The 27,054-nt window shown below is 44.4% G+C and overlaps 1 protein-coding gene across 6 annotated transcripts in view; it reads right to left on the reverse strand.

The window, feature by feature from the left end:
- Nucleotides 1–17,967, reverse strand: part of LOC101142783 (ankyrin repeat domain-containing protein 18A) — a 125,426-nt gene extending 107,459 nt beyond the window's left edge. For all 6 annotated transcript variants that reach the window (XM_063696984.1, XM_063696985.1, XM_055351701.2 and 3 more), the window contains exon 1: nt 17,828–17,967. The gene's annotated coding sequence lies outside the window, so the exon portion shown is untranslated. The remainder of the gene's footprint in view (nt 1–17,827) is intronic.
- Between the last annotated feature and the right edge of the window lie 9,087 nt (nt 17,968–27,054).

A 27,054-nucleotide genomic window follows, 5' to 3' on the forward strand; every position in this document is an offset into this window, starting at 1 on the left:
TGTAGAAACGGGATCTCCCTATGTCACCCAGGCTGGTCTTGAACTCGTGGGCTCAAGTGATCCACACACCTCAGCCTCCCAAAGTGCTCAGATTACAGGTGTAAGCCACTGTGCCTGGCCAACTCTGTCTCAAAAACAAACAAAAATTGTAAGGACATATAAAGTCTCCTGCAACATTTTTTGTATTAAGGAAAAGGCTGAAATAACTTAAGTGTCCAGCAATAGGAATGAAGTACAGCATATACACTACACGGCATTTAAAAACTACACTTAGGCCAGGCTCAGTGGCTCACGCCTATAATCTCAGGACTTTGGGAGGCTAAGGCGGGTGGATCACCTCAGGTCACCAGCTGAAGACCAGCCTGACCAATATGATGAAACCCTATATCTACTAAAAATACAAAACTTAGCCAGGCATGGTGGTGGGTGCCTGTAGTCCCAACTACTTGGGAGGCTGAGACAAGAGAATCACTTGAACCTGGGAGACAGAGGTTGCAGTGAGCCAAGATCATGCCATTGAACTCCAGCCTAGGCAACAGAAAGAGATTGGGTCTCAAAAAACAAACAAACAAACAAAAACCCTACACTTAGACATGCATGTTCTCTCATGAAAAGATAGCTAAAACATATTCATATTAAGTTTCAAAACATATTACAAAACAGTTTATGTAATATTTTCCCAACATGCATATCTGGAAGGACAGACAAAAAGGAAATACTCATTACTCTGGGAAATGTGATTGTGGGTAATTTCTCTCTTTTTCTATTTGTTTATCAATATTTTCTTTTCTTTTCTTTTTTTTTTCCTGAGACAGAGTTTCGGTCTTGTTGCCCAGGCTGGAGTGCAATGGCACGATCTCGGCTCACTGCAACCTCCACCTCCCGGGAACAAGGGATTCTCCTGCCTCAGCCTCCCAAGTAGCTGGGATTACAGGCATGTGTCACCACACCCGGCTAATTTTGTATTTTTAGTAGAGACGGGGTTTCTCCACGTTGGCCAGGCTGGTCTCGAACTCCTGACCTCAGGTGATCCACTTGTTTCAGCCTCCCAAAGTGCCGGGATTACAGGTGTGAGCCACCGTGCGAGGTCTATATTTTCTAATTTTTATATAATGAATAGGTTTTATAAATATAATTAAATAGTAGCTATTTAACAGCTCATATCGTGACAAGGTCATGGAAGATGGTGGACTAAGGAGCTCCAGGAAGGCCGGGCGTGTGGCTCACGCCTGTAATCCCAACACTTTGGGAGGCCAAGGTGAGCAGATCACCTAAGGTCAGGAGTGCGAGACCAGCCTGACCAACATGGTGAAACCCGTCTCTACTAAAAATACAAAAAGTCAGCTGGGTGTGGTGGTTCGTGACTATATTCCAGCTACTCTACAGCTACTTGGGAGGCTGAGGCAGGAGAGTCACTTGAACCCGGGAGACAGAGGTTGCAGTGAGCCGAGACTGAGCCATCACACTCCAGCCTGGGCAACAGAGCGAGACTCTGTCTCCAGAAAAAAAAAGAAAAAAAAAAAGAAGCTCCAAGAATCCGTCACTACACCTAAACAACCACTGAGCTGGTAGGAATTGTCTAAAGTAACTACTGTGGGACTCTAGAGTCTACCAAACATTTACAGCATCCAAAAGAGAACAGCATGATTCACAATAACCCAAAGGTGGGAACAACCCAAGCATCCACCAACAGATGAATTATACAAACAACGGAATGTTATTCAGCCATTAAAAGGGATGAAATTCAGAGACATGCTACAACATGGATGAATCTTGAGATAATTATACTAAGTGAAATAAAACAGACACAAAAGGACAAATATTTTATGACTCCACTTCTACAAGGTGCCCAGAATAAACAAATTCATAAAGACAGAAAGGAGAATTGAGATTACCAGAGAATGAAGGCAAGGGGGAAAAATTAGTTACTATTTAACGGCTTCAAAGTTGCAGTGTGGAATGAAGAAAAAGTTTAGAAAATAGGTCATGATGCTGGTTACACTTCACAGTGAATATACTTAATGTCACTGAACTGTACTCTTAAAAATGGTTAAAATGGTAATTATATGATTCACCACAATCAAAATAAAATGCTATGTCATAAAATGTAACTGAGAAGTGACAGATGGAGTTTAAATCCTTCTTTTCATACAATCTTCCATTACTTAGAACATTTTTTATTGTTAAGTAATGCTGAAGCTCTTACAAGAAACGACCGTATCAGCCGGGCACAGTGGTTCATGTCTGTAATCCCAGCACTTCGGGAGGCCGAGGCAGGTGGATCACCTGAGGTCAGGGGACCAACCTGGCCAACATGGTGAAACCACGTCTCTACTAAAAACACAAAAATTAGTCGGGCGTGGTGGCTCACGCCTGTAATCCCAGCACTTTGGGAGGCCAAGGCAGGCGGATCACGAGGTCAGGAGATCAAGACCATCCTGGCTAACACGGTGAAACCCCGTCTGTACTAAAAATAAAAAAAAATTAGCCAGGCACAGTGGCATGCGTTTGTAATCCCAGCTACTCAGGAGGCTGAGGCAGGAGAATCACTTGAACCCAGGAGGCGGAGGTTTCACTGAGCTGAGATCATGCCACTGCACTCCAGCCTGAGCAATACAGCAAAATCCTGTCTCAAAAAAGAAAAACCTCATAATTTTCAAATTAGTAGAATCCAAATTAGTGAGGACTCATTGTACCACACAAATAATAACTCTTAGTCCTCAGAGCCATTTTCCTCATATTTTAAGAAAAAAGAGTAACTTAATTTGTTCTCACACAGACAAATTTGGTATAAAAACTGCCCTGCTGTGGTCATCTTTTTCTTTAAAAAACTGAATGTGACTATACATTTATCAAAATTCATAGAACTATGTAACTAAAAAGATTAATTTTAATGTATAAATTATACCTCCATAAACCTGACTACTTAAAACTATAATAGAATTTAATTAAAGTTTTGATTCTGAGAGCATTAAAAAAAACCTTGAAAAAATTTAATTAAAGTTCAACCAAAGAGTATTAAATAATTTCTTTCTTTCTTTTTTTTTTTTTCAGACGGAGTCTCACTCTTGTTGCCCAGGCTGGAGTGCAGTGGCACGATCTCGGCTCTCACCGCAACCTCCGCCTCCCAGGTTGACGTCATTCTTCTGCCTCAGCCTCCCAAGTAGCTGGAACTACAGGTGCTGGCCGCCAAGCACGGCTAATTTTTTTGTATTTTTAGTAGAGACGGGGTTTCACCGTGTTAGCCAGGACGGTCTCGATCTCCTGACCTTGTGATCCGCCCACCTCAGCCTACCAAAGTGCTGGGATTACAGGCGTGAGCCACCGTGCCCGGCCGAAAAAATTTGATTAAAGTTCAACCAAAGGGTATTAAATAATTTCTTTTCTTTTCCTTTTTTTTTTTCGAGATAGATTTTCGCTCTTGTTGCCCACGCTGGAGTGCAATGGCGCAATCTCAGCTCACTGCAACCTCTGCTTCCCGGGTTCAAGCGATTCTCCTGCCTCAGCCTCCGAAGTAGCTGGGATTACAGGCACGCACCACCACGCCTGCCTAATTTTGTATTTTTAGTAGAGACGGGGTTTCTCCATATTGGTCAGGCTGGTCTCGAACTCCCAACCTCAGGTGATCCGCCCACCTCAGCCTCCCAAAGTGCTGGGATTACAGGCATGAGGCACTGCACCCGGCCTAAATAATTTATTAGTGATTGCTATCGCCGATTCAATGAATCAAGTTTAAGAATACCTGGGTCACAGGTCGGGCGCAGTGGTACACGCCAGTAATCCCAGCACTTTGGGAGGCTGAAGCAGGCAGATCACCTGAGTTCGGGAGTTCGAGACCAGCCTGACCAACATGGAAAAACCCCATCTCTACTAAAAATACAAAAAATTAACCGGGCGTGTTGGCAGGCACCTATAGTCCCAACTACTAGGGAGGCTGAGGCAGGAGAATGGCATGAACCCGGGAAGCGAAACTTGCAGTGAGCCAAGACCGCGCCTCTGCACTTTAGCCTGGGCGACAACATAGTGAGACTCCGTCTCAAAAACAAATAAATAAAATAAAATAAATAAAATAGAGTTCGAGACCTGCCTGGCCAACATGGTGAAACCCCATCTCTACTAAAAATACAAAAATTAGCCAGGTGTGGTGATGCATGCCTGTAATCCCAGCTACTCCAGAGGCTGAGGCAAGAGAACAGCTTGAACTTGGGAGATGGAGGTTGCAGTAAGCCGAGATGGCGCCACTGCACTCCAGCCTGGGAGACAGAGCAATACTCTGTCTCAAACAAACAAACAAAAAGTATTAAGTCATATGAAGGAAAATATTCTTTTGAATAACAAAACTCTTTTGTTTTGCCTTATTACATATATCAGGTATGATTACAAGTAAACTTAAAAATCTGTTTTTTAAGATTTAAGCCATTGTTTCTTTTTTCTTTGTAGAGATGGGGGTCTCACTACGTTGCTCGGCCAGTCTTGAACTCCTGGGCTCAAGAGATCCACCAGCCTCAACCTCCCAAAGTGCTAGGATTACAGGTGTAAGGCACAACACCCAGCCACCAGTCTGTTTCTGTGAAGAACTACTACATATTTTCCAAGTTTTTATAACTTTGCCTATTCTTTTTTTTTTTTTTTTTTTTTTTGCTAGTTCAGTGAAACAGAGGGAATGAAGAAGAAACTAAGCAATCTGTAACTGGTTGTGATCAATAGGTTGTAAATACCACTGCACTCGGACCAGCCTACTCTACTCATTCTTAATATTATCTTATAAATGGAACCACAGTTATTTCAACAAGGTAGAAATCATTCAATGTTTAAAACCCAAATTACTATGTTTGCTACTAAATGAGCCAGTATGAATTATTTTATGGGACTTATCCCTCAAATTAAATACCAGCTGCCCATGCAACAAATAAGCAAAGCAGATATCTTTTTTTTTTTTTTTCCTTTGAGAGGGATTCTCACTGTGTCCCCCAGGCTGGAATGCAGTGGCCGATCTTGGCTCACTGCAACCTCTACCTCCCGGGTTCAAGAGATTCTCCTGCCTCAGCCTCCCAAGTGGCTGGGATGAGAGGCGCACAACACCACAACAGGCTAATTTTTGTATTTTCAGTAGAGACGGGGGTTTCACGATGTTGGTCAGGCTGGTCTCGAACTCCTGACCTCAGGTGATCTGCCCACCTCGACCTCCCAAAGTGCTGGGATTACAGGCATGAGCCAACGCGTCCAATCAGCAAAGCAGATATCTAAAGAATTATGAGGCCGGGCGCAGTGGCTCATGCCTGTAATCCCAGCACTTTGGGAGGCCGAGGCGGGCAGATCACCTGAGGTCAGGAGCTCGAGACCAGCCTGGCCAACATGGTGAAACCCCGTCTCTACCAAAATACAAAAATTAGCTGGGCATGGTGGCATGCGCCTGTAGTCCCAGTGACTCGGGAGGCTGAGGCAGGAGAATCGTTTGAATCCAAGAGGTGGAAGGTGCAGTGAGCTGAGGTCACGCGACTGCACTCCAGCATGAGTGACAGGGCAAGACTCTGTCTCAAAAAAAAAAAAAAAATTATGAAACTTGGAAATCCAAATGCAGAATAAATTAACCAATTAAAACTACTGCACTGATTAGGCTGGGCGCGATGGCTCACGCCTGTAATCCTAGCACTTTGGGAGGCCGAGGAGGGCGGATCACCAGAGGTCGGGAGTTTGAGACCAGCATGACCAACGTGGAGAAACCCTGTCTCTACTAAAAATACAAAATTAGCCAGGCGTGGTGGCACACGCCTATAGTCCTTGCTACTCAGGAGGCTGAGGCAGGAGAATCGCTTGAAAACCCAGGAAGCGGAGGTTGCGGTGAGCCGAGATGGTGCCACTGCACTCCAGCCTGGGCAACTAGAGTGAAACTGTTTAAAAAAAAAAAAAAACAAAAAACTATTGCACTAATCTAAAGATGCTGTAATAGAGGTTAAAAAATAGCACTCACTAGACTCAAATGAGGAAACTGAAAAGAATGTTTCCCTAAGCTTAGGTTTCCTCTATGATGCTTAAATATACTTGGAAAATATCAAGGCATTATTATTTTAAAAGCATAAACCAATATTGTATTGAGAAATTTAACTTCCTTTATCATCTCCCACTTTCAGAGGTACTATATCATCATTTCTCATCCCAAAATCAACTTTTTATAAAAACAGATTTTGCGGGTACCCATGCAGTTTTGTTACATGGATGTTTTGCATAGAGGTGAAGTCTAGGCATTCAGTGTACCCATCATCCAAAGAGTATACATTGTACCCATTAGGTAATCTCTCATCACTTAAGCTGCCTCCATTCTTCCACCTTTCTGAGTATCCAATGTCTCCAAAACCAAATTCTTAGACTTGTATTTTTCTCAATATTGGCACCATTCCCACGCTCCCCTTAATGTTAAAGTTGCTATTAAAGAAATCAATTTGCTAATAAAAAGCCTTTCTGAAATATGATTTATCATTCTCTTATTCAAGTAGTCCAGAATTTTTTAAAAATCTATTTTTTTCCTGTGGATTCAACAGACAAAAGGCCAGGCGCGGTGGCTCACAACTATAATCCCAGCACTGTGGGAAGCCAAGGTGGGCAGATCACTTGAGGTAAATTCAATCCCAGCCTGGCCAACACGGTGAAACCCTGTCTCTACTAAAAATACAAAAATCAGGCCAGGCATGGTGGCTCACGCCTGTAATCCCAGAACTTTGGGAGGCTGAGGCAGGCAGATCACCTGAGGTCAGGAATTCGAGACGAGTCTGGCCAACAGGGTGAAACCCCATCTCTACTGAAAATACAAAGAAGTATCCAGGCATGGCAGCGTGTGCCTGTAATCCCAGCTACTCAGGAGGCTGAGACAGAATAATCACTTGAACCCGGGAGACAGAGGCTGCAGTGAGTCAAAATCATGCCATTGCACTCTAGCCAGGGCAACAAGAGCAAAACTCCATCTCAAAAAAAAAAAAAAAAATACAAAAATTAGCTGGGCATGGTGGCACATGCCTGTAATCCCAGCTACTCGGGAGGCTGAGCCAGGAGAATTGCTTAAACCAGGGAGGCGGAGATTGCAGTGAGCCGAGCTCGCACCACTGCACTCCAGGCTGGGGAACAGAGCGAGACTTGATCTCAAAAATAAATAAATAAATAACAAAAATTAGCCCGGTGGTGGCACACGCCTGTAGTCCCAGCTACTTGGAGGCTGAGGCAGCAGAACTGATTGAACCCAGGAGGCGGAGGTTGCAGTGAGCCAAGATCACTCCACTGCACTCCAGCCTGGACGACAGTGAGACTGTGACTGCAAAAAAAAAAAAAAAAAAAAAAGTTTTAACAGACAAAAACTGAAGTCATCAAAATTTAAAACAGTTTCTTGTAGAACACTCCATAAGTTTGATTTTAATTTTTTTTTTTTTTTTTTGAGAAATAGTCTTGCTCTATTGCCCAGGCTGGTGTGCAATGGTGGGATTTTGGCTCACTGCAACCTCAACCTCCCAGGTTCAAGCGATTCTTCTGCCTCAGCCTCCCGAGTAGCTGGGATTATAGACGCATGCTACCACAACCAGCTAATTTTGTATTTTCAGTAGAGATGGGGTTTCACCATGTTGGTCCGGCTGGTCTTGAACTCCTGACCTCAGGTGATCCACCAGCCTCAGCCTCCCAAAGTCCTGGGACTACAGTGAGCCACTGTGCCCAGCCTAATTTAATTTTTAATTTTATTAATTTATTTTATTTGTATTTTTTTTTTTGAGAGGGAGTCTTGCTATGTTGCCCAGGCTGGATTGCAGTGGCACAATCTGGGCTCACTGCAACCTCCGCCTCCCGGTTTCAAGCAATTCACCTGCCTCAGCCTCTTGAGTAGCTGAGATTACAGGCATGTGCCACCATGCCCAGCTAATTTTTGTATTTTTAGTAGAGACAGGGTTTCACCATGTTGGTCAGGCTGGTCTTGAACTCCTGATCTCATGTAATCTGCCCACCTCAGCCTCCCAAAGTGCTGGGATTACAGGCATGGGTCACCACGCCGAGCCTGATTTAATTTTTAATTTAATTTTATTAATTAATTAATTTTTTTTTTTAGATGGAATGTCACTCTTGTTGCCCAGGCTGGAGTGCAATGGTGCAATCTCAGCTTACTGCAAATTCCACCTCCCGCATTCAAACAATTCTCCTGCCTGAGCCTCCCAAGTAGCTGGGATTTCAGGCGTGCGCCACCACACCAGGCTAATTTTTGTATTTTTAGTTGAGACAGCGTTTCGCCATGTTGACCAGGCTGGTGCCGAACTCCTAATCTCAGGTGATTTGCCTGCTTTGGCCTCCCAAAGTGCTGGGATTACAGGCGTGAGCCACGGTGCCCAGCCTATTTATTTTTAATTTAACTTATTTATTTTTGAGACTGAGTCTTGCTCTGTCACCCAGCTAGAGTACAATGGCATGCTCATGGTTCACTGAAGCCTCGACCTCCCAGGCTCAAGTGATCCTCCCACCTCAACTCAACCTTCTAAGTAGCTGGGACCAAAGACACAAACTGCCATGCTTGACTAATTTTTTTTTATCTGAACGGCATCAAAAAATAATAATAATAATAAGACAATAACCAAAACCTTTTTATTTTTTTTTGAGGCAGAGTCTCACTGTCGCCCAGGCTGGAGTGCGGTGGCGCGATCTCAGCTCACTGCAGCCTCCGCTTCCTGGGTTCAAGAGATTCTCCTGCCTCAGCCTCTCGGATAGCTGGGACTACAGGTTCACGACACCATGCCTGGCTAATTTTTGGATTTTCAGTAGATATGGGGTTTCACCACGCTGTCCAGGCTGGTCTCGAACTTCCAGGCTCAGGTGATCTGCCCACCTCTGCCTCCCAAAGTGCTGGGTAAAAATTATAATCGTGAGCCACTGCACCCACCCAATAACCAAAACATTTTTATATGTATCTGTTACTAAATCAAATAAAGGTGTTTAAAGTGGACTATTCACTTTTCTTTTTTTTTGGAGGGGGCGGCAGGGGACAGTCTCACTCTGTTGCCCAGACTGGAGTGCAATGGCGTGATCTCAGCTCACTGCAACCTCCGCCTCTGGATTCAAGCCATTCTCCTGCCTCAGCCTCCCGGGTAGCTGGAACTACAGGCACGTGCCACCATGCCCTGCTAATTTTTTGTAGTTTTAGTAGAGATGGGGTTTGACCGTGTTAGCCAGAATGGTCTCAATCTCCTGGCCTCGTGATCCGCCTGCCTCGGCCTCCCAAAGTGCTGGGATTACAGGCGTGAGCCACCACGCCTAGCCACTTTGCATCTTAAATACATATTCCAACACCTGAATTTTCCAATTATCATGTGGAAGATCATTTAAGTAACATCAAAACTTGGTGATGTGAACTAAATTTAGCTCTTCAACTTAGTATCTATCATTCCATTCACTTCAGAGTCAACTAATTTTGAGGTACATAAGCATAATCTCTGAATAACAATTTCTTGCTGAATAAAGTTGATATTAACACAATCAAAGAGGTTCAATTTTACTCAGGAATCTCTGTAGGATTTTTTTTTTTTTTTTTTTTTTTTTTTTTTTTGAGACAGAGTCCCATTCTGTTGCTCAGGCTGGAGTGCAGTGGCACAAGATTTTGGCTCACTGCAAACCTGCACCTCCTGGGTTGAAGCGATTCTCCTGCCTCAGCCTCCCAAGTAGCTGGGACTACAGGCGCATGCCACCACACCCGGCTACTTTTTGTATTTTTAGTAGAGATGGGGTTTCACCATATTGGCTATGCTGGTCTTGAACTCCTGACCTCAAGTGATCTGCCCACCTCAGCCTCCCTAAAGTGCTGGGATTACAGCTGTGAGCAGGCATGAGCCGCTGCACCCAACCAACTCAGATATCTCTGTAGTCGTATGTGAAGCAGTTCAAAAGAAGTTCAGAAACATAAAAGAATTAAACCTTTTCAATATAATCTTTAAGCAAGATGGAAATCTGTAGTCCTAAACTCTGAATTGATACCTTTTCCTCACTGTTATTTTTCCATAACTAGATTATCAGAGGTAGACTAATTTGCTGGATGGTCTCCTTTCTCTCACGTGTCTCCAACTGACCATTAAGTTGGAAAGATGGAACAGAACATTTTATTATTATGTTGAAAAATGGTCTAACTAGCCTTAAAGCTTTAAAAGCTTTGCTTTTGGACAGGTGTGGTGGCTCATGCCTGTAATCCCAGCACTTTGGGAGGCCGAGGTGGGTGGATTACCTGAGGTCAGGAGTTTGAGACCAGCCTGACCAACATGGTGAAACCCCATCTCTACTAAAAATACAAAAATTAGCCGGGCATGGTGGCACACGCCTGTGGTCCCAGCTACTCGGGAAGCTGAGGAGGAGAATTGCTTGAACCCAGGAGATGGAGGTTGCAGTGAGCCAAGATTGCACCACTGCACTCCAGCTTGGGTAACAGAGACTCTGTCTCAAAAAAAAAAAAAAAAAAAAAAAAAAAAAAAAAAAAAAAAGCTTTGCTTTTATAAAGATCATTCTTTTTGTTTTTGTTGTTTGCCTCCCAAAGTGCTGGGATTACAGGCCGATCATTCTTAAAAGCTCTAAGGTTATCATTGTCCTAATACTTTCACTTACTATCTTTAAGGAAGTGACTTTTCCTACAATTTGCTTTTCCTTTAATGAGTCCTCAATAAAAATTTTTCCTGACACAAAAGGTGAAAAAAGGAGAATCAACGCAGAGTATTAATTAGGACCTAAATCCTTCAATCCAGGAAGAAATAATCCTTATTTTAGCAAATCTATGACATTGAAACTGGTATTTAAAAAAAAATTTACCAAAAGATTTCAATGAAATGGTCTCTCACAACTAGGTTATAAGTACCACTTGGCTGATGGCAATTACAAGACTTCATGGATTCCAATAATTTTTTTTTTTTTTTTTTTTTGAGACAGAGCTTCACTCTGTTGCCCAGGCTGGAGTGCACTGGCATGATCTAGGCTCACTGCAGCCTCCACCTCTTGGGTTCAAGCAATTCTCCTGCCTCAGCCTCCCAAGTAGCTGGGACTGCAGGTGCGGACCATCACACCCGCTAATTTTTTTTTTTTTTTTTTGAGACAGAGCCTCGCTCTGTTGCCCAGGCTAGAGTTGCAGTGCCTCGATATCGGTTCACTGCAAGCTCCGCCTCCCGGGTTCACGCCATTCTCCTGCCTCAGCCTCCCGAGTAGCTGGGACTACATGTGCCCACCACCATGCCTGGCTAATTTTTTTGTATTTTTTTAGTAGAGATGGGGTTTCACCATGTTAGCCAGGCTGGTCTCGATCTCCTGACCTCGTGATCCGCCGGCCTCGGCCTCCCAAAGTGCTAGGATTACAGGCGTGAGCTACTGCGCCTGGCCCACACCAGCTAATTTGTGTATTTTTAGTAGAGACAGGGTTTCACCATGTTGGCCAGGCTGGTCTTGAACTCCTGACATCAGGTGATCCACTCACCTCGGCCTCCCAAAGTCCTGGGATTACAGGCGTGAGCCACCACACCTGGCCATCTAAGAAATTTCTTAATCAAAAAGAAGTTAAAAGGTAGAAAAATATGCATCTTGTAATCAAATAAACAGGATAAAAGCACATTCTATGAAAAACTAAGGTATCATATTTGGTTTGAAAAATGTTCTGAGAAACAACAAAAAGTGAAACTTCATTTAGTTTCCAAAACCCTTAGACCTTAACTGTGTTTCCATTTATAACGTTACCTTAGTTCACCCAGTACTCAAGACAACTTCATCTTCCAGAAAGAGACAGCTAAATGCCCTAAGAGGTAGTTTCAAAGTTAACTGAGAGAAATGGGGGAATAAAAGAGCATTCGTTTTATAATTTTAAAGAAGCTGTTTAAAATTGTCTTTAAGCTGCCTATCCAAATACCTTACAAGAGGATTCTTAGCTCATCGGCAGTAAACCCTCTGAAAAAGATACATAAAATTAGTTTACGTGTACCCATTTTCTCTGAGAAAATTCTTCAATTTCTCAAAAGAATCCCTGTCTCAAAAAGGCAAACAATCATTTTCCTAAAAAAATTTTTTCAGCCAGGCGCGGTGGCTCACGCCTGTAATCCCAGCACTTTGGGAGGCCAAGGCGGGTAGATCATCTGAGGTCAGGAGTTTGAGACCAGCCTGGACAACATGGTGAAACCCCGTTTCCACTAAAAATACAAAAATTAACCGGGCGTGCTGGTACGCACCTGTAATCCCAGCTACTTGGGAGGCTAAGGCAGGAGAACTGCTTGAACCCGGGAGGCAGAGGTTGCAGTGAGCCAAGATCGCGCCACTGCACTTCAGCCTGCGCAACAGAGCAAGACTCCATCTAGGAAAAAAAAAATTTTTTTTTTCAACTATATTTTACCAATTAAAGAGTCATAAAATAGGCTGGGTGCAATAGTTCAGACCTATAATCGCAGTGCTTTGGGAGGCTGAGGCGGGAGGATTACTTGAGCCCAGGAGTTCAAGACAAGCCTGGACAACATAGCGAGACTCTGTCTCTAAAATAATAATAATAGGCTGGGCACACTGGCTCACATCTGTAATCCCAGCACTTTGGGAGGCCAAGGTGGGCAGATCACTTGAGGCCAGGAGTTCAAGACCAGCCTGGCCAACATGGCAAAACCCCATCTCTACTAAAAATTACAAAAATTAGCCAGGCATGGTGGCGCACGCCTGTAATCCCAGCTACCTGGGAGGCTGAGGCACGAGAACTGCTTGAACACGGGAGGTAAAGGTTGCAGGGAGCCGAAATCACACCACTGCAGTCCAGCCTGAGCAACAGAGCGAGACTCAGCTAAAAAAAGAAAAAAAAAAAAGAATAAAAAGAAGAAAAAAAGAAATAAAATATCTAAATGACATTGCCAGATCTAGGCTAAGTCTGGTTTGTTTTTTTAGGGGGAAGAGGGAAGGCAGAAAATAGATTCATTCACTGCAAAACAAATGAAGCATAGGAAATAATGCATATTCTCTTATTAAAAAAAAAAATTATTTGGCTGGGTGTGGTAGCTCACATCTGTAACACCAGCACTTTGGGAGGCCAAGGTGGGAGGATTGTTTGAAGCCAGGAGTTCGAGACCAGCCTGGCCTATGAGACCCTTTCTGCATAAACAAATTTTTTTTTAATTAAAACGAGTGTGGTATGCACCTGCAGTCCCAGCTACTCAGGAGGGTGAGGCAAGAGGATCCCTTGAGCCCAAGTGTTTCAGGCTGCAGTGAGCTATGATCACACCACTGCACTCCAGCCTGGGCAACAAAGTGAGACCCTATCTCTTAAAAAAAAAAAAAAGGTTTTGAAGAGTTTCTTTAATATAAGTCAGTGTAGGCCGGGTGTGGTGGCTCAGGCCTGTAATCCCAGCACTTTGGGAGGCTGAGGTGAGCGGGATCACCTGAGGTCAGGAGTTTGAGACCAGCCTAACCAACATGGAGAAACCTCGTCTCTACCAAAAATACAAAATTAGCTGGGCATGGTGGCGCATGCCTGTAATCCCAGCTACTCAGGAGGCTGAGGCAGAAGAATCGCTTGAACCCAGGAGGCAGAGGTTGCAGTGAGCCGAGATCGCTCCACTGCACTCCAGCCTGGGCAATAAGAGCAAAACTCTGTCTCAAAAAAAAAAAAAAATATATATATATATATATATATATACATATATATATATATGTATATATATATATATATATGTCAGTGTTGAGTCTAATAAAGATGTTCCTAATAAGGAAAACTTTAAGTATACAACAAATACTTTCTAAATTATCAGACTGGAGTTTTCTAAAAATGGAACACATCTATATTTCATTATCTCAATCAAATTATTTAATAAAATCAAAACTATAAAAGGTTGGCCAGGAGTGGTGGCTCAGGCCTCTAATTAGGATTACATTTTGGGAGGCTGAGATAGGCAGATCACTTAAGGTCAGGGGTTCAAGACCAGCCTGGCCAACATGGTGAAACCCTGTCTCTACTAAAAATACAAAAAGAATTAGCCAGGTTTCATGGCGCACGCCGGTAATCCCAGCTACTCGGGAGGCTGAGGCAGGAGAATCGCTTGAACCCAGGAGGCAGAGGTTGCAGTGAGCTGAGATCGTGCCACTGCACTCCAGCCTGGCAAAAGAGTGAGACTCCATCTCAAAAAAAAAAAAAAATTTTTTTTGTTATGCATATCATAAAAAAGGCACTCTCTCTGGCTCTAGACTCACTGCTATAATGCTTTAGATAAATAATGCAAAAGTTCCAAGGAGGTTCAGTACTAAAGCACCCACACTAAGCTACAATCCTTAGCAGGAGTTATTTGAAAAGATAGTTCCAGCTGGGCATGGTGGCTCACGCCTGTAAAACCAGCACTTTGGGTGGCTGAGAAAGGAGGATCCTTTGAACCCAGGAGTTTGAGACCAGCCCGGACAAAATAGTGAGACCCTACCTCACTTAACAATACTGAAGAAAAAAAAATTAGCCGGGCGTAGTCATGCCTGTAGTCCCAGCTACTCAGGGGGCTGAGGTGGGAGGACTGCTTGAGCCTAGGATGTGGAAGCTGCAGTGAGCCATGATCACACCACTGTACCCCAAACTAAGTGACAGAGAAAGACCCTGAAAAAGTTCCTTTCAAAAGAAAGGGGGTGAACTTGTTAAAAGTCTTCATTAGCTACTGACTTGATCCACAATTTATTTTTCTAGTAACAATAAAATTCCGACTTGCTTCGGTAGCAAAATAAGAAACTACACAAAAAGATAGTAAGGCCAAAAAAGATTGTATAGTATTCAGAATGGACAGAAGAAACTATCTTTGCCCATCCTACATCTATATGGCCCAAAACTAAGAATCACATGGATTGGCGATATTAAATAAGCGAAAGCAGGATGAATAAAAAAATTCTGTGAAATACAGGTCTCACAAATCTCCAATGCAGATCCTGTGGTTAAGAGACAAGAGCCAACTATTTCAGAGTGAAAAACATCAGTTAGAAACCTATTAATATATAAAAGTTAAAGGAATTACAGTATGAAAAATGTAAAGAATGACTGGCAGTCCCACTGCCTTCACGAACGACTATGCCAAAAAGGGAAAAGAGTTTAACTTGAAAATAAATTATACTAAATGTTCAAGGACTAACATTTAATAAGGGAGAAGAGTGATATGGTAGGGAAAGCTTTGTGCCAACTTTCAACTGCAGCTGTAGTGAAATACACTAAAAGCCTTGTCTTAAGACAAAAGCAGTAAAATAAAAACAATGGTTTTAAACATACCCCAGCGTTAACTGCTCATGACCATAAATTTTCCTTTTTCTAATGAACAACTAATGGGATAAAAGGCCATATAACGGAAAAAGTAGTCGAAAATACAATCGAACAAACTTCTCACACAAGACTAAACCATAAAACCTGTTTACAAATTTTCATACATGTCAGAATTAAAGGTAAAAACACTCAAAGCTTAAGAAATCTAACATCATAAAGCAGGAGATTAAATCATTCTTTTAAAACAAGGACTGAAGTTCAGAAGCATTTAATTTAAATCAGTGTATTAACACAAGGAATCCTTCCATACCACCTATTTCAGAGAGGGTTCTCCACACTCGTTTCCCAGACTTATGCACAAATATTACAACTTGCAACCCATTATTTTCTCTCATGTACAAGTTTTGTTTTGTTTTTTTGCTGTTGTTTTTAACTTTATTGGAGTGAGATTATTCTAACTAGCACCCATTTATTTATTTTAAATATCGGTTGTACCAAACAATGACACTTTTTGGAAATCAAACTTTATTCCACTAACATTAGCCAGCAGATTTTGCTAAACAATGCTTTGTCAGAAAAGGCATCATGGCCGGGCGCAGTGGCTCACGCCTGTAATCCCAGCACTTTGGGAGGCAGAGGCAGGTTGATCACACGGTCTGGAGTTCGAGACCGGCCTGGCCAATATGGTGAAACCCCATCTCTACTAAAAATACAAAAATTAGCTGGGCGTGGTGGCGTGCGCCTGTAGCCCCAGCTGCTTGGGAGGCTGAGGCAGGAGAATAGCTTGAACCTGGGAGGCGGAGGTTGCAGTGAGGCGAGATCGCGCCACTGCACTCCAGCCAGGGTGACAAAGCGAGACTCCGTCTCAAAAAAAAAAAGAAAGGCATCACATACATTCAATTTTGTACAACTAATTTTTCCAGTATGCATAAAAATTTATATTTGACAACAGAGAATATGCTTCAACATAAACACAGCAATACCTTTTCCACTTCGTTACTAATAACTTGCATGTTTTCTTAGTAATTTAAAATACCTCCATCTGAAAAGTATAGGGTAGGCTGACCACAAAAGATGAAGCCTAACAGTTGGTAGGGGTACCGCACTTAAGATAATATTCTAAAAACGTGCTTTTCCTAGGTACTCAGTGACTATACAGTAGTGAATATTAAACACTCCTGTATCAATCCCATTTCCTACAAAGTTGACCTAATTTCAAGCATAAAACTGAGGTTTCCACCTTTAGAAGGGTAGAAAACAAGAGTTAAGTAATTGGGTAGTCCTAAAAATACACATCACAACTACATGACTAAGATACTCATTTAAAACTTGTGCCAAGATAACCCCTCCCTTCCAAACTAAAATTGACTCACTGGCCTATTTTACTTAATTTTGAAAATAAAAAAATAAAACTAAATGGATTCCTAAGCACTCATTTCCTCTCTCTGCCCCCATCATTTAAAATATTCAAACTTTCAATCTGTGATTCCTCCCTGCAAAAACACTCAAGTAAAAACAAAACAAAACAAACACTCATTATCTCCAAGTTAACCACCTTGGAGTTAAAAAAAAAATCATTAGATTCTGGAATAATAACCACTGTTCTAAAACCATATAAAACAACAGAAACAATGTCTGTGGTCGCTAAGGAACCATACATCCCACCCAGAGAAACGATCTCGCCTCAGATGATACTTGTCATCTGTGAGACCACCCCCTTAGCTAGAGTTAACCACTTGAGCAGGTTTCAATTTTGTCTCTGAAAGTGGGAAGCTATCAATCTCCCTACATGACTCGTTCCACCCTTTGTGGATACTTCTACCTGTAGAAAAAAAGGTTGGCAAACTTGGTGGCATGGTGAGGACAAAGGGCATTTTGAAAGAACCAGTGACTGAGGTAAGCAGAGAATGTGAACGGAAAGAGGGTTAAAGTTCCCCCAAATGGATAATGACAAGACGACGCGGGCACCCTTTTTTTTTTTTTTTTTTTTTTTTACCACCCCTAGGGTCCCATTCTTCACCACCACCCATTGGAATGCAAAGTTGGCACTACCACTACCCAAGAAGCCCAACAAATCCTCAAAATGTCAGGGCACTCGGCAGCTTCTGAAATGACAAGCTGGTGCCCCTCCCCCACCCCACCCCCACCCCCACCCCCCAAAAAATAAAAGTCCAATCCAGTCGGTGCAGGTCACCCTGCCCTCTGGGGCAGTTCCAGCCTGCGCAGGGAGGGGTTCCGACCGAAGAACGAAAAAGCACAGATAGACCACCGCTCTTTCCACCCACCCTCAGCGGGGGAAACAAAGACGGCCTCCTCCGCCCGTAGACACTATCCTAACCAGAGAGGCTCTCCGAGTTCCCGGTGCAGCCTGCCCTCCCGCCCCCGCCCGAGCCCCCGCCCCCATGACAAAGAAAAGGCACTCGGCGAGCAAGGCCTTCCTGCCTCCACGGATGGGGGAGGGGGCTGCACGGGTGAGAAGCCCCCTCCACTCGCCCGTGCTCATACTCCTGGTCCCAGGAACTGCAGAAAGCGGCGGAGAGCCGGAGGCCTCGGCCGCGGAAGCAGGGTCCGGGAGGAGGGTGAGGGTACCTTGAAGTAGCCGCCTTCGTAGAGGGTGTTGGGGGGTCCGAAGATGGCCACCTCCCAGTTGTAGAGGTCGGACTCGTCCACCAGGGTGATCCGGAAGCCCTCCACCGGTTCCTCCTGCAGGGATTTCAGCTCGAGCATCAGGGCCTTCTGCGAGCTGGTCATCTGCTGCTGGGCCATCGCGGCGGCGGCGGCGGCGGCGCCGGGCCCGGGCCCCAGTCCTCACGCACCGGCCGGGCCGGACCAGGCCCCTCCCCTCCGCTCGCCCTCCGGCCGGGCCGCACCGGGCCCCGGTCTTCACACACCCGGCGGGCCGGACCAGGCCCCACACGGCCCGTGGGCCCGCCCGGGGTCCTCCTCACACACGACGCAGGCCGGGCCGGGCCCTTCTCCTCACACTCGGGCTGGGCGAGAGGAGAGGTCGAGGGAGTTAGGAGAATTCGCTCCGGGTCCCGGTCCCGGGCCTCCCCCCCCCGGAGGGGGCCTCAACTTCGGGGGGGGGGAGAGGAGGTGGAAGCGGAGGAAGGCGGCGGAGGGCCGGCGATGGTGAAGGGAGGGGGCCGGGCCGGCCCGGGAACGCCGCGCTCGCTCGCCCTCTCGTTCTCTTCGGGGGCCGCAGGGGCCGGAGGGCGCGCGGGGCTGGAGAGTGTGGGGGGAGAGCGGCGTGCGGGGGTCTCGCGGCGGTGGCGGCGGGGGCTGCGCGGGGGGAGGGGCGACGGCGGAGGAGGAGGAGAGCGAGAGCGCCTCGCGCCGCGGGAGCGACGGAGCCGAGAAGCAGGGAGGGAGGGAGGGAGGGAGAGAGGGAGGAGGGGCGCACGCCGGGTGCTGGGCGGCTCTCAGCGGCTGGCGGCCCGACGCGCGTGCGCGTGCCCCTCCCTCCCCTCCCCCAACCGTGCCTGGCTCTCCTCCACTACCACCTCCTCCTCCTCCCGCTTCCACGCCTCCTCTCGGTCTCCCGCGCGGTCGCGGCGCTTTGTGACGCCGGCGCGTGTCCCCCGCCCATAAAGATCCCAGAAGCAGCGGGGACCAAGGGCGGGCGCAGGGATTGCCGTGGCCCCAGAGTGACGGTTGTGCGGCTGGACGCCGCAGTTCCAAAGGCGTGCCCGGGAAGGGAACCCAGGTCTCCCGGCTCTCGGGGCCCTCCCCACTGTGGATCCAGGGGCCTCCGCAGCCATCCTGGGACGGGCCTGGTCGCTGCAGGCCCCTCCCCGTGACACCCAGTCTGCGGTCCCTCCACTTAGTAGCTACTTGATTAGGATGTGCTGACAATGTGGGTCTTTTCGGTGGGAACAGACCTTCCCGCAGGCCAGCCCACAGGCAAGTGTGCCCTTTGGCACGTTACTCTCCCTGGGTGCGGCAGTTCCACGTGAGAAACGGGGTGAGACAAAAAGGTCAGCTTCTGCTTCCCTTCTTAACTACAAAGAGGAAGTTGTGAGGAAAAAGACAATAACAAACTGGGTCTCTAGCCCTTCTCGTTGTGATTTGGGGCAAGTGCTCAGGCTGCCCTTCGCCTTCGCCATTTGTAAAATAAACTACTGTGGTTGAACTTTGACCCCTTATAGGTGCTTTTGGCTTGAATGTCCACCCTGGAACTGAGGGACTTTCGAGATAATCATAACCGAATTGAGATGTGGGGACAGTCTTTGGTCCCCGTGGGTCAGAATACAGTACTCCTTTCTCTTAGGAAGGCATGTCCTAGGATAACTGCCTAAAAAACATTTCCTAGAAAAGCCAGAATACTGAGAGTTCTACACACACAGTTTCGGAACTAGACAGATCTTGGTTCCAACCCTAGTTCCATTACTTCTCCCTGTATCATCAGTTTTTTGTTTTTTGGTTTTGTTTTGTTTGAGACAGGGTCTTGCTCTGTCACCCAGGCCGTAGCACAGTGGCGCGATCATGGCCCACTGCAACCTCCGCCTCCCAGGTTCAAGCGATTCTCCCACCTCAGCCTCCCAAGTAGCTAGGACTACAGGTGCATGCCTCCACACCCGGCTGTTTATTCAGCTTCTGTAAAAGGGGATTAATTATACCCAACACAAGCAATTGTAATGATTAAATGTATGTACAGCATTTAGCGTAGTGACTGGCACATGGTTAATGATTCATAGAAACTTGAAAGAAAAAAACTTTAAGGCATAGCTGTATTCTGGATACCACCACTACCCACCCCTTTTATTGAGACAGGGTCTCACTCTGTTGCCCAGGCTGGAGTACAGTAGAGTGATTATAGCTCACTCTAGCAGTAACCTCCTGGGCTTAAGCCATCCTCTAACCTCAGTCTCCCAAGTAGCAGGACCACAGGTGTGCACAGCCATGCCCAGCTAATTTTTGTATTTTTAGTAGAGACGGGATTTCACCATGTTGGCCAGGCTGGTCTCCAACCCTTGACCTCAGGTGATCCGTCCACCTCAGCCTCCCAAAGTGCTGGGATTACTGGCATGAGCCACTGTGCCCAGCCAAGGACAGTTTTAGATTTATAGAAAAATTGAAAAGATAGTCGAGTTCCCCTACACCTGGCGCCCAGTTCCCCCTTTTATTAACATATTACATTAGTAGAGTACATGTATTACAATAAATGAGCTAATATTGATACATCACTGTTGACTGAAGCTCATACTTCCCTAATTTTTACCTAGTGACCTTTTGCTGTTCCAGGATCTCATCCAGGATACCAGACTACATTCAGTTTTCCTGTTTCCATAGATTCCTCTTGACTGTGGCAGTTTCTTAGACTTTGTTCTGATGACCTTAACAGTTTTGAAGAATACTGGTCAAGTATTTTGTAGACTGTCCCTCAATTGGGATTGTGATGCTTTTCTCGTGATTAGACTGGGATTATGAGTTTTTGAGGGTAAGATCACAGAGGTGAAATGCCATTTCATCACATCATATTAAGGGCACAAATAGCAACATGACTTAGCAATGTTGATGTTGACCTTGATTGTCTGGCTGAGGAAGTGTGTCAAGTCTTTCTACTGTAAAGTTACTCTGCCCCTTCCTCCCCTTTTCTATACTGTACTCTTTGGAATGGAGTCACTCTACACAATCCACACTTAAGCAGCCCCCCTCTTTTTTTTTGGCCTTTTCTTTCCCGTAAAAGACGAGGTCTCAGTGTTTTAAAACATCCTTTTCTAGCCGCCAACGCTACTGTCCAGGTCTTGAGACCGAACTCTACTGGAATTAGAGCTCCCCTCAGAGAAGAGGGAGTATCCTAGTGAATGCAGCCCCTCTTATCAAAATGATGGTTTATGTCCCATTCTGTCTTTCCCTCCAGTACCAGTCAATTTAGGGACAAGAGGATTGCTGACCCGGAAATGTGAAAGATGATGTTGACACCTTTAATAGCAAGGCGGTGAGCAGATAAATAGGTAGAAAGGTCATCTTCAAAGCATTTCACCCACAAAAACTCATCACAGCCCCACCCTGACCTGGAGGATGATGAAGCCCTAGTCTAACCCACTGGAACATATACCTGGCACCCAGACCAGAAGTGGCCCCCTGAGCTCATGTCAACTCACAAACTCACTAAGCATCCACTGCAGGCATGCCTCTAAGCTGGGAGGTTGGAAGCTCAATGTGTTAATGAGTTTTATAATCAAGGCTGTTTATTCTCAGGTCACAGGAACTGGAATTCCACAGAACTAGCTCATGTGTTTTTATTCTAGCCAGTAAGACATTGTTTATTAGTAGACTGCCACTGTGTCTTATTCATGCCTGAATCCTCAGCAACAGGCACACCATCTGACACAAAGTAGACACTAAGTAATTGTTCTCAAGAGACTCATGGCCAAGGACAGGAAGACAATGAGTAATCACAAAATCACAAATTGAATCCTACCCTCTATCCCCATGCCTATCTGTTCTCTCAAGCACATAGTAGGTGCTCAAGACTATAAATTCCAAAACTCTACACCAGCTACTCCAATGTTTCGCACATATTAAGTGCTCAAAACATATTTGTTAAAAAGAATGAATGCTAGAAACAGCTTCCTAGAGCTTTCTCATATTATTTCATAATGGCATGTAGATTGACTTGCCTGATTGGTGCCCTCTGGTGGTAAAGAAAAACAGCACTCAAAATTTAAATTTAAAAAATAATAATTTTTTTAAAAAAAGAAAACAGAGCACTTAATGCTCAGTGTCAGGCATCACCTGGTACTTTCCAACCAGGGTACTTCTTCTTCTTTTTTTTTTTTTTTTTTTTTTTTTTTTTAACTGAGACAGAGTCTTGCTCTGTCACCCAGGCTGGAGTGCAGTAGCATGATCTTGGCTCGCTGCAACCTCCGCCTCCTGGGTTCCAGCAATCCTCCCACCTCAGCCCCTGGAGTAGCTGGGACTACAGGCGCAGTGCCACCACGCCGGACTAATTTTTGTATTTTTAGTAGAGACAAGGTTTCATTATGTTGCCCAGGCTGGTCTTGAACTCCTGAGCTCAAGCAATCCGCCCACCTCAAACTCTCAAAGTGCTGAGATTACAGGCGTGAGCCACCACGGCAGGCCCACTACTAATTTTAGAGGAAGACTGTGGCTCCTTAAGAGTAGTGTCCAAGTTTTACATATATGTTAACATATTAAATTTTAAAAAGTTGGCCAGGCGCAGCGGCTCACGCCTGTAATCCCAGCACTTTGGGAGGCTGAGGCAGGCGGATCATTTGAGGTCAGGAGTTCAAGATCAGCCTGGCCAACATGGTGAAACTTTTTTCAACATGGTTAAATTTTTTTCCTAAGTATTTTATTTTCTTGTAGCTATTATAAATGGGATTTCCTTCTTGAATTCTTTCTCAGCTAGTTATTATTGGTGTATAGAAATGCTACTAATTTTTGTATGTTGATTTTTTTATCCCACAACTTTTTTTTTTTTTTTTCAGACAGTCTTGCTCTGCAGCCCAGGCTGGAGTGCAGTGGAGCAATCTTGGCTCACTGCAACCTCTGCCTGCTGGGTTCAAGCGCTTCTCCTGTCTCAGCCCCCTGAGTAGCTGGGACTACAAGCGCATGCCACCATGCCCGGCTAATTTTTGTGTTTTTAGTTGAGACGGGGTTTCACTGTATTGGTCAGGCTGGTCTTGAACTCCTGACCTTAGGTGATCCTCCCGTCTTGGCCTCCCTAAATGCTGGGATTACAAGCGTGAGCCACCACGCCTGGCCATATCCTACAACTGTACTGAACTTATTTATTAGATCTAAGAGCTTTTGCTGGAGTTGTTAGGTTTTTGTAAATACAGGATCATGTCATCTGCATAGAGGGACAATTTTACTTTCTCTTTTCCAATTTGGATGTCTTTTACTTGTTTCTATTGCCTGATTGCTCTGGCTAAGACTTCCAGTACTGTGTTGAATATGAGTGGCGAAAATAGACATCCTTGTCTTGTTCCAGTTCCTAGAGGAAAAGCTGAAAGCTATGATAGTATGATGTTAACTGTGGGTTTGTCATATGTAGGCTTTATTATGTTGAGGTATTATACACTCCTTCAATGCCTAGTTTGAGAGTTTTTATCATGAAGAGATTTTGAATTGTATCAAATGCTTTTTCTACATCTCTTGAAATGATCTTATGGTTTTTGTCCTTCTTTCTGTTGATGTGATGTGTCGTCTTTGTTGATTTGTGTATGTTGAACTACCTCTGCATTTTTGGGACAAATCCCACTTGATCCTGGCATGTTATCTTTTTGATGTGCGGTTGGATTCAGTTGGTTAGTATTTGTTGAAAATTTTTACATCTGTGTTTATCAGGGATATTAGAGTGTAGCTATCTTTTTTTGTTGTTGTTGCAGTCTTACCTGGTTTTGGTATCAGAGTACTGCTAGCCTAGTAGAATGAGGAAGAATTCCCTCCTTTTCAATTTTTTGGAATAGTTTGAGGAGAATTGGTGTTAGTTTGTCTTTGTTAGTTTGGTAGAATTTGGTATTGAAGTCATTAGCAGTGAAGCCATTGGGTCCTGGGCTTTTCACTGTGGAGATACTTTTTATTATGGATTCAATTTCATTACTCATGATTGGTCTGTTCTGGTTTTCTGTTTATTCCTGATTCAATCATGGTCGGTTGTATGTGTAAAGGAATTTATCCATTTCCTCTAAGTTTTCTAGTTTATTAATATAGTTGTTCATAATAGTGTCTGATGATTTTTTGTATTTCTGTGGTGTCAGCTGTAATGTCTACTTTTATTTATTTATTTATTGAGATGGAGTCTCGCTCTGTTGCCCAGGCTGGAGTGCAGTGGCATGATCTCAGCTCACTGCAAGCTCCACCTCCCAGGTTCCAGTGATTCTCCTGCCTCAGCCCTCTGAGTAGCTGGGATTACAGGCATGCGCCACCACATCCAGCTAATTTTTTTGTATTTTTTTTAGTAGAGATGGGGTTTCACCCTGTTGGTCAAGCTGGTCTCGAACTCCTGAACTCCTGACCTTGTGATCCACCCACCTTGGCCTCCCAAAGTGTTATTTATTTTTTGACACTGGGTCTCGCTCTGTTGCCCAGGCTGGAGGGCAGTGGTGTGATCATGACTCACTGTAGCCTCAACCTCCGGGGCCGAAGTGATCTTCCCACCTCGGACTCCTGAGTAGCCAGGAGTACAAGTGTGTCCGGAATTGGTGGGTTCTTGGTCTCGTTGACTTCAAGAAGGAAGCCGCGGACCCTCACGGTGAGTGTTACAGTTCTTAAAGATGGTGTGTCCGGAGTTTGTTCCTTCAGATATTCAGATGTGTCCAGAGTTTCTTCCTTCTGGTGGGTTCGTGGTCTCACTGACTTCAGGAGTGAAGCTGTGGACCTTCGCGGTGAGTGTTACAGCTGGCCAGTTTCCTTAGAATATTTTTTAACTTAGAGTTGGATGGCCTCCAGCTCCATCTGTGTTGCTGCGAAGGACATGATAGTTTTTTTTATGGGTGCATAGTATTCCATGGTATATGTATGCCACATTTTTTTATTCAGTTCACCATTGATGGGCACTTAGGTTAATTCTGTGTCTTTGCAATTGTGAACAGTACTGTGATGAACATATGTGTGCATGTGTCTTTATGGTAGAATGATTTATATTCCTTTGGGTATATACTCAGTAATAGTATTACTGAGTCTCAGGGTAATTCTCAAGTTCTTTGAGAAATCACCAAACTGCTTTTTATAATGGCGGAACTAATTTACTTACCTATCAGTAGTGTATAAGCATTCCCTTTCCCCTGCAACTTAGCCAGCATCTATTTTTTGGCTTTTTAATAATAGTCATTCTGACTGGTATGAAATGGTATCTCATTGTAGCTTTCATTTGCATTTCTCTAGTAATTAGTGATGTTGAACATTTTTTTCATGTTTGTTAGCTGTGTGTATATCTTCTTTTGAGAAGTGTCTGTTCATATCCTTTGCCCTTTGTCTTTTTAAATGAGGTTGTTTTTGGCTTGTACATTTGTTTAAGTTCCTTATAGATTCTGGATATTAGACCTTTGTCAGATGCATAATTTTCAAGCATTTTTTCCCATTCTGTAGGCTGTCTGTTTGGTCCGTTGATAGTTTCTTTTGCTATGCAGAAGCTCTTTAGTTTAATTAGGTTCCACTAATCTGTTTTTGATTTTGTTGCAATCGCTTTTGGCACCTTCATCATGAAATCTTTCCAAGGTCCTGTGTCAGAAAGGTATTTCCTAGGATTTTATAGGTCTTTTTTTTATTTTGAGACAGAGTCTTCCTCTGCTGCCCAGGCTGGAGTGCAGTGGCATGATCAGGGCTCACTGCAACATCCACCTCCTGGGTTCAAGCGATTCTCTTGCCTCAGCCTCCCCAGTAGCTGGGATTACAGATGTGCACTACCATGCCCAGCTAATTTTTATATTTTTAGTAGAGACGGGGTTTCACCATGTTGGCCAGGCTGGTCTTGAACTCCTGACCTCATGATCCACCTGCCTGGGCCTCCCAAAGTGCTGGGATTACACGCATGAGCCACCACGCCCGCCCTTTTCCAGAGAGTTTATAATTTTAGGTTTTACACTTAAGTCTTTTATCCATCATGGGTTGCTTTTTGTTTGTGGTGAAAGCAAGGGGTCCAGTTTCAGTCTTTTGCATATGGCTAGTCAGTTATCCCAACACCATTTGTTGAGTAGGGAGTCCTTTCTCCATTGCTTGTTTTTGTTGGCTTTGTTGAAGATCAGATGGTTGTAGCTGTGCAGCTTTACTTCTGGGTTCTCTGACCTGTTCCATTGGCCTGTGTGTCTGTTTTCATACCAGGGCCATGCTGCTTTGGTCACTGTAGCCTTGTAGATGGTTTAAGTAGGATAGTGTGACGCCATCAGCTTCATTCTTTTTGTGTAGGATTGCTTTGGCTATCTTCCACATAGCTAGTCCATCACAAGTTGTGGTAATTTTTTCTGCTGTTTCTCAAACCTGTCTCTCCTCTCAATTCTTACTGTCACCCTGGTTTTCAGACCATCAACATCTCTCACCTAAGCTGTGCGGTAGCCTCCTAACTGATCCCTGACATCTCAGTGTTGCCCCTCTGCCCTCACCACTGAAACACAGACTACCTAAAACGTAATTATCATGAGACTTCCCTTCTTAAAATCCTTTTTTGACTCTCTATTTCCTATTAAATAATGTCTATACTTCTTCATGTAATGGACAGGCATCTCCTGTTCCTCTCAGCTCTACATTTGTTACTGTAGTAATAGGTAAATGTTTATAATTTCCCCTGAAGTCCCTCTGCTATTCAGTGCTTCCATGTATTTGTTCATTATGATCTTTTTCTCTGAAACTCCCTCACCACTTTTCCTCCTGGCTAATTATTTACTGTCCTTCAAGCTTAAGCTCAAGCATCATCTTTTTCAGAAAACCTACTTTGAAGTTCCAGAGTGGACCAATGGCCCCTTTTAATGCTCCCCATAGTCATCGTGTTGATCTCTATCTTTTCACTTTAAACATGCTTTTAAACCTACTTCCTGCGTATAAAGTTTGTTATAATTTTAATATTTGTATTTTTCTGTGTCTTGTTCTTCTCTTTATGGTTTCTGTTGACTCCTGCTTATGGTAGTTTGACCCTTCAACTCTTTGTTAAATTTTATAAATCGCTCATATTTGTCTAAACTTTAACTTTGGGTTTCCTGAGAGACCACAACTGAGATGATTTGCTTGGTTTCTGCTTGGCTCTGGAAGCAGGACCAATCAGGAACCATTCTAGTTAGATTTATTGGTTTGAGTTTTCTTGGACTATGAGTATGGTGTAAATTCAAATTCCAGCATAAAAGTAAAGCTGG

Source organism: Gorilla gorilla, chromosome 13, assembly GCF_029281585.2.
Source record: "Gorilla gorilla gorilla isolate KB3781 chromosome 13, NHGRI_mGorGor1-v2.1_pri, whole genome shotgun sequence".
Classification (NCBI taxonomy): Eukaryota; Metazoa; Chordata; class Mammalia; order Primates; family Hominidae; genus Gorilla; species Gorilla gorilla.